This window comes from Chiloscyllium plagiosum, unplaced genomic scaffold, assembly GCF_037043375.1.
Source record: "Chiloscyllium plagiosum isolate Xiang-an unplaced genomic scaffold, Cpla_swu_hap1 HiC_scaffold_17, whole genome shotgun sequence".
NCBI lineage: Eukaryota > Metazoa > Chordata > Chondrichthyes > Orectolobiformes > Hemiscylliidae > Chiloscyllium > Chiloscyllium plagiosum.
Window position 1 is genome coordinate 59,905,661 of NW_028270155.1, and position 6,603 is coordinate 59,912,263.

General features: G+C 46.7%; 2 pseudogenes across 2 annotated transcripts; one reads left to right on the top strand and one right to left on the bottom strand.

Annotated features, from left to right (window-relative positions):
• Nucleotides 1-558: 558 nt before the first annotated feature.
• Nucleotides 559-1,787, bottom strand: LOC148147356 (metallothionein pseudogene; annotated as a pseudogene). The gene is made up of 3 exons (XR_015759897.1): nt 1,580-1,787; nt 1,284-1,361; nt 559-835 (listed from the first exon to the last, which is right to left on the bottom strand). The product of XR_015759897.1 is annotated as a metallothionein pseudogene (transcript).
• A 3,298-nt stretch (nt 1,788-5,085) lies between these two features.
• On the top strand, nt 5,086-6,323 carry LOC148147357 (metallothionein pseudogene; annotated as a pseudogene). The gene is made up of 3 exons (XR_015759898.1): nt 5,086-5,290; nt 5,509-5,586; nt 6,035-6,323. The product of XR_015759898.1 is annotated as a metallothionein pseudogene (transcript).
• Nucleotides 6,324-6,603: the final 280 nt, after the last annotated feature.

A 6,603-nucleotide genomic window follows, 5' to 3' on the forward strand; every position in this document is an offset into this window, starting at 1 on the left:
GAAATGAGATTCAACTCTCTGCAGGCGGACCAGTTTCAGGAATGGTGGTGTGGTGAATTCATTGGCAGTTCGGCTAATGCTCGTATGCAAGAGTGATGCAGCATCCCATTATGAACTTTACCATAAATTGGATATTAGCCTGTTCCATCTGTCAGCTTATTGTGCATACTCAAGTTTATGAAACAGATTGCTTGAAGGAATTTGAAAAAGACCAGACATGTGTTCCTGTATTCCAGGTAATGTTTCTCCCGCTCTGAAGTGTATGAATTGGTCAGTGTATGAGTCAAATGCCTCTGTAAGCATTAGCAGAGATTTAATGAATAATGCCAACCTAAAGAATGCGATTTCATCCATTGTGCCATTACCAGCTCTTCCTATCATTTTTATTGTGTTGCATCTGTCATGTGTCTGTTCACTTTCCCATTCCCATTAACAGGCAACAATCTGGCTTCAAAGTTTAATAGTATACAATGCGGGTTCTGTACAGATCGCTCAATGGCATTTCCGATTTGTTGCATCGTCGCTCATTTAAGAAAAAAAGAGGACTTTTCAAATGTATCCCAGAGTGGAATTTTATTCAGGTACTTATATCAAAAGACAAGCAAAACAACATTCAATAAACTTGTAATGATTCACAATAATACACAAATCCTCCGGAGCTACATAACGAAAATATGCAGCTTGGGGAATACAGTACAAATGGACAATATTTCAGAGATTGTGTCTGAAGAGCGTGTTGTTCAGGAGCAGCAGGTACATTTCTCAGAGGTTTTCCCTTTACACACACAGCCACTGGCACAGTTAGTGCATGCTGCAGGACAGCAAGAGCAGCAACCTGAGAGGAGAGGACAAAGACACAAATCACTCACAATCAATTCGTTCACTGAAAGCTCCCACAGCCTCCCATGACAGCAACCAGCTCCTCCATCACAAACCCGTCGGTCTCCCATCTCCCAGTCACCCCCCTGAAGAGGCTCAGCAGCACATCCCAGTGAGAGACAATTTGAGGGAAGATGTTCCTGTCACTATCTCCACAACACGGTTTCTAATGAGAAGTCTATAAGATCAGCGCTTTCCGATGGGAACCTCAGACATTGCTTTAAGCAGCAGCTTCTGGTCTGGAGATTCTTCCAATTGGACATTTTAGAAATCGGATGGCAATTCAATCCGGTGTAATCCCGGATCATGTATGTGTCTGTGGTGTCCCTGTGTGAGTTGTGCCCAGGACTATGTGTCACACCAATAGAACGGGAGCAGTTTGAAAGCCTGTCCCAGTGACTCACTTTTCTGGCAGCGTCCAGCTTTGCTGGTGGCACATTGACAGTTGGAGCATCTGCAGGTGTTTTCACAGGAGCAGGATCCTGAAAAGAGGAAAAACACAGAGAGTGAGTGGTGTGCACCGCCCAGCAATGGCCCCAGGCACGGGCTGGGCACGGGGCCCGGCTCTTTGTGCCATTGCCCTGGGCTGCAGTGAGTTGAAGAAGCAGCCTGACCTCCCTGCAATGCTGCTGGCTCCCAGTCAGACTGAGGTCCCGCACTGGGACACTGTGCTGAAAGCACTGCACCAAGCCCCACTCACCATCCAGGCACACACAGGGCTTCGGGTCCGACATCTCACCAACTTCTTCTGCAGCTTCGAGCCGGCTCCAATCCGCGCTTCTCGACCTTGTGCCGTTTGCTGAAGCCGAGCCGAGCTTTATGAGCTTGTGATGGGAGGCGAACCGGCTGCAAAACCGGGCAACAGGCGGCTCGGCGCTACCTGAATGCACACGACCCTTCGGAGTGAGTCAGCGGCTGGAGGTTTGAATTGCAGCCGCTTCCTTCATTCACAACACGGCCCGAAGGGATTTCTCAATCAGTGTCATATAGAGATCCTGTGATGGGAAATATTTGGAGAGTGAGTGAAACACACTGCAGGGCTCAGGGTAGACATGCTCTGCACTCTGTCCATCGCCTCACTTATCATTTCCTTTCTCCCAGATGAAAGACTTTTACGATTTAAAATGAATTCGTTTCACAAGATTTCTGTGCTAATAAGAAGTTGAATTGATTGGTTATGAAAAAAATAATGAAAGAACATACAAACACAGAGAATCGAAATATAGGACAAATTATCAGTATCTGAGCTGTGTCTGTGTTGGTGGTGATGTGTCTCACAACCTACATACAGGAGTGGGTCAGTCTTTGTTGCTTGTCCACCTTTCTGTGTGTAAAAGGGATCCGGAACCTCCCCAACTATGAACACAGACAGGGCTCGGGGGTGGGGTGTGTATTTTACGCACTGTCTTCTCTGTGTTTGGACTGTCTTATGTACATGTCATTGTCACTGTTTTATGAGTGAAAGTGGATATGAGGTTTGTCCTCATTTCCCTGAAAACTGGTTGAACGGGAGGGTTTGGGGCCTGGCTTTGCCATTCCTCTCCCTTGTAAAATTGCTGTTATCTCCGTTTACATCTGTTAGTGTTGACTGTTTTGTAAACTGTGGATTGTTTTATAAACTAACAAAAGGAAAAGAAAAACAGAGTCCGGGTGAATGACGTAAACCTCGACAAATCGATTTTGTCCATTGTATCATTCCCAGCTCTGTGTGTCCCTGTTCTTTGGTTTCACTTAATTGTCACGTGTCTGCCCATTTCCCCCTTCTCCTTTTCTGAGCCGTTTATTATCTCCCTCATTGCTCACTACTTCCTGATTTCCCATTCCTGAGCAAACCTGGAGACCTCCCTCAAGTTGGGGTTAGTACCAGAGGATGGGAGAATTACAAAATTACCCCCTTGTTCAAAAAGGTTATGCCCAGCAATTACAGATTAATCAGTTCAACTTTGGTCGTGTGGAAACTTCTGGTAATGACAATTTGCGATAAAATTAATACGAATATGGACAAATATCAGTTAATCAGGTCGAGTCAGAATTGCACCCTATGGGAAGGTGATGCTTAATTAACTTGGTGCACTTTTATAAAGACATAAAAGAGAGGGTGGCTATGGTTAATGCAATCAATAACATGTACAAGAACACAGTGGTTAGCACTGCTGCCTCACAGCGCCAGAGACCCGGGTTCAATTCCCGCCCCAGACAACTGTCAGTGTGGAGTTTGCACATTCTCCCCATGTCTGTGTGGGTTTCCTCCAGGTGCTCCGGTTCCCTCCCACCATCCAAAAATGTGCAGGTCAGGTGAATTGGCCATGCTAAATTGCCCGTAGTGTTAGGTGAAGGGGGAAATGTTGGGGAATGGGTCTGGATGGGTTGCTCTTCGGAGGGTCAGTGTGGACCTGTTGGGCCGAAGAGCCTGTCTCCTACCTTCCAGTTAATCTGTACCCAAATGACCAGCTCTCCCTCTATTCCATGTGATCTATCCATGTTAAACAGTCGACAATGCAGAACCTTTTTGAATATCTTGATGAAGTCCATATTGACAGTATCCACTGCCTTGCCTTCATTAATCTTCTTTGTCACTTCTTCAAAAAACTCAATCGTTATTGAGACACGATTTCCCACAAGCAAGGCCAAGTTAATGATGCTTCATCATTCCTTGCCTTTCTAAGTACATGCAAAACCTGCCTCTTAGAATGACGTCCAACAACTTTCCCACCACTGACACCAGGCTCACCAGTCTACAGTTCCCTGACATTTCCTTACCACCTTTCTTCAATAATGGTACCACACAAGCCAACCTCCAATCTCCAGCTCCTCACTTATAGCTAGTGATGATACATATATCTCAGCAAGGGGCTCAGGAGTCACTTCCCTAACTTCCCACAAAGTTCTGGAGTGCACCTGAGCAGGTCCTGGGAATTTATTTATGGATTTTAAGAAGTCCAGTGCTTCATCTGCAACATGAACATTTTTCACGGCTTCAAGATTTCCTTGTAAACGTTCTCTACCTTCCAAATCCTTCCCCACACTCAATACGAATGTGAAGTGTTCTTCTAATATTTCACCCATCTTTTGCAGTTCCACCCACAACCAGCCTTGTTGATCTTTAAGGGGCTGCATTTACACACTAGTTACTCATTTGGCATTAATGTAATTGTAGAATCTTATTGGATTCTCCTTTAGCCTATTTTACAAAGCTATCTCTCATGTTCTCTTTTTGCCCTCCTGATTTCCCTCTTGAGTCTACTCCTCCTTCCCTTATGCTCCTGTCTATATCTATCACACGTATCCTTCTTTCTTGACCAGGCCTCAATTTTGCTCGTTCTCCAGCATTCCCTACACCTAACAACCTTGAGCTTCATTCTAACAGGAACAGACTGTACCTGGACTTTCATTACCTCATTTTTCAAGCCCTCCCACTTCCCAGCCGTCCTGCGAATATCCGCCCCAATCAAATTCTGAAAGCTCTTGTTGAACACCATAGCATTGGCTCTCTTCCAATTTCGAACTTAAACTTTCAGATCAGGTTAACGATTTTCCTTAACTATTTTAAAACTAATACAATCAAGATGACTGGCCACAAAGCTCTCCCCCACTGACATCGCAGTCACTTGCCTATGAGCATGTGATACGGTAGGAATGGTGTCGAGTCCAGGAATAGGGAGATTACATTAAACCTGTATAAAACACCAGTCACAAAGCAGCTGGAGTGTTGTCTTCAGTTTAGAAGATAGATTGGAAATGGTGAGACAGTCTGTGGGGAATCTGTGGAAAGCATGGCCACAGAAGGCTGTCGAGGGCAAGTCGTTGAGTATCTCTGAGAGAAACAGATTCTCGACAAACAAGGTGCTTGAAGGATATGGGGAGAAGGCAGGAGAATAGAGTTAATAAACATATCAGCCATGATCTAACGGCGGAGTAGACTCGGTGGAGGAAAGGTGACTCTGTCCTGTATGATTCGATGATTCTATGAGCTGGGAGAGCGACTGGAAAGCAGCAAATATCCCGAGTGGAAAGAGGAAAGGACAGGTCAAACAGAAAGTGCTGTCCCTGCCTCCCCCAGACCGTGACGGGGAATCGTGTTCCAGACGCTCGGACACTGGCTGATCCCACAGGAAATGCTGACACATTACACTGATTGAGAAATCCCTTCGGGCCGTGTTGTGAATGAAGGAAGCGGCTGCAATTCAAACCTCCAGCCGCTGACTCACTCCGAAGGGCCGTGTGCATTCAGGTAGCGCCGAGCCGCCCGTTGCCCGGTTTTGCAGCCGGTTCGCCTCCCATCACAAGCTCATAAAGCTCGGCTCGGCTTCAGCAAACGGCACAAGGTCGAGAAGCGCGGATTGGAGCCGGCTCGAAGCTGCAGAAGAAGTTGGTGAGATGTCGGACCCGAAGCCCTGTGTGTGCCTGGATGGTGAGTGGGGCTTGGTGCAGTGCTTTCAGCACAGTGTCCCAGTGCGGGGCCTCAGTCTGACTGGGAGCCAGCAGCATTGCAGGGAGGCCAGGCTGCTTCTTCAACTCACTGCAGCCCAGGGCAATGGCACAAAGAGCCGGGCCCCGTGCCCAGCCCGTGCCTGGGGCCATTGCTGGGCGGTGCACACCACTCACTCTCTGTGTTTTTCCTCTTTTCAGGATCCTGCTCCTGTGAAAACACCTGCAGATGCTCCAACTGTCAATGTGCCACCAGCAAAGCTGGACGCTGCCAGAAAAGTGAGTCACTGGGACAGGCTTTCAAACTGCTCCCGTTCTATTGGTGTGACACATAGTCCTGGGCACAACTCACACAGGGACTCCACAGACACATACATGATCCGGGATTACACCGGATTGAATTGCCATCCGATTTCTACAATGTCCAATCGGAAGAATCTTCAGACCAGAAGCTGCTGCTTAAAGCAATGTCTGAGGTTCCCATCGGAAAGGGCTGATCTTATAGACTTCGCATTAGAAACCGTGTTGTGGAGATAGTGACAGGAATATCTTCCCTCAAACTGTCTCTCACTGGGATGTGCTGCTGAGCCTCTTCAGGGGGGTGACTGGGAGATGGGAGACAGATGGGTTTGTGAGGGAGGAGCTGGGTGCTGTCATGGGAGGCTGTGGGAGCTTTCAGTGAACGAATTGATTGTGAGTGATTTGTGTCTTTGTCCTCTCCTCTCAGGTTGCTGCTCTTGCTGTCCTGCATCATGCACCAACTGTGCCAATGGCTGTGTGTGTAAAGGGAATACCTCTGAGAAATGTACCTGCTGCTCCTGAACAACACGCTCTTCAGACACAATCTCTGCAAGATTGTCCATTTGTACTGTATTCCCCAAGCTGTATGTCCTCACTATGTAGATCCAGAGTTTTATTTTAGTATAAACTGATGAATTGCATGTGAATTGATTTTGTAAATTTGTGTTTCGTATCAGTTACTAAAATAAATTCTTCTATTTTCTTGATAACTGCAATTCTGTTCATTAGTGAAGTGATATTTACAATCTTAATGTAACCTGCAATGAACAAGTTCAAACCTGAACAGTCCACAGTAGATAAAAGGTAATTAGAAGTCACAGTGCAGTCCGGTGTCGTTTGGTGGATGTGGTGAAACCAGGTGGTGATGGGGCAGTATCAGGGATGGATCAGTGGTGCTGGAAGGGCACAGCAATTCAGGCAGCATCCGACGAGCAGCAAAATCGACGTTTCGGGCAAAAGCCCTTCATCAGGAATACTGGTTTCCAGCAGTCATTG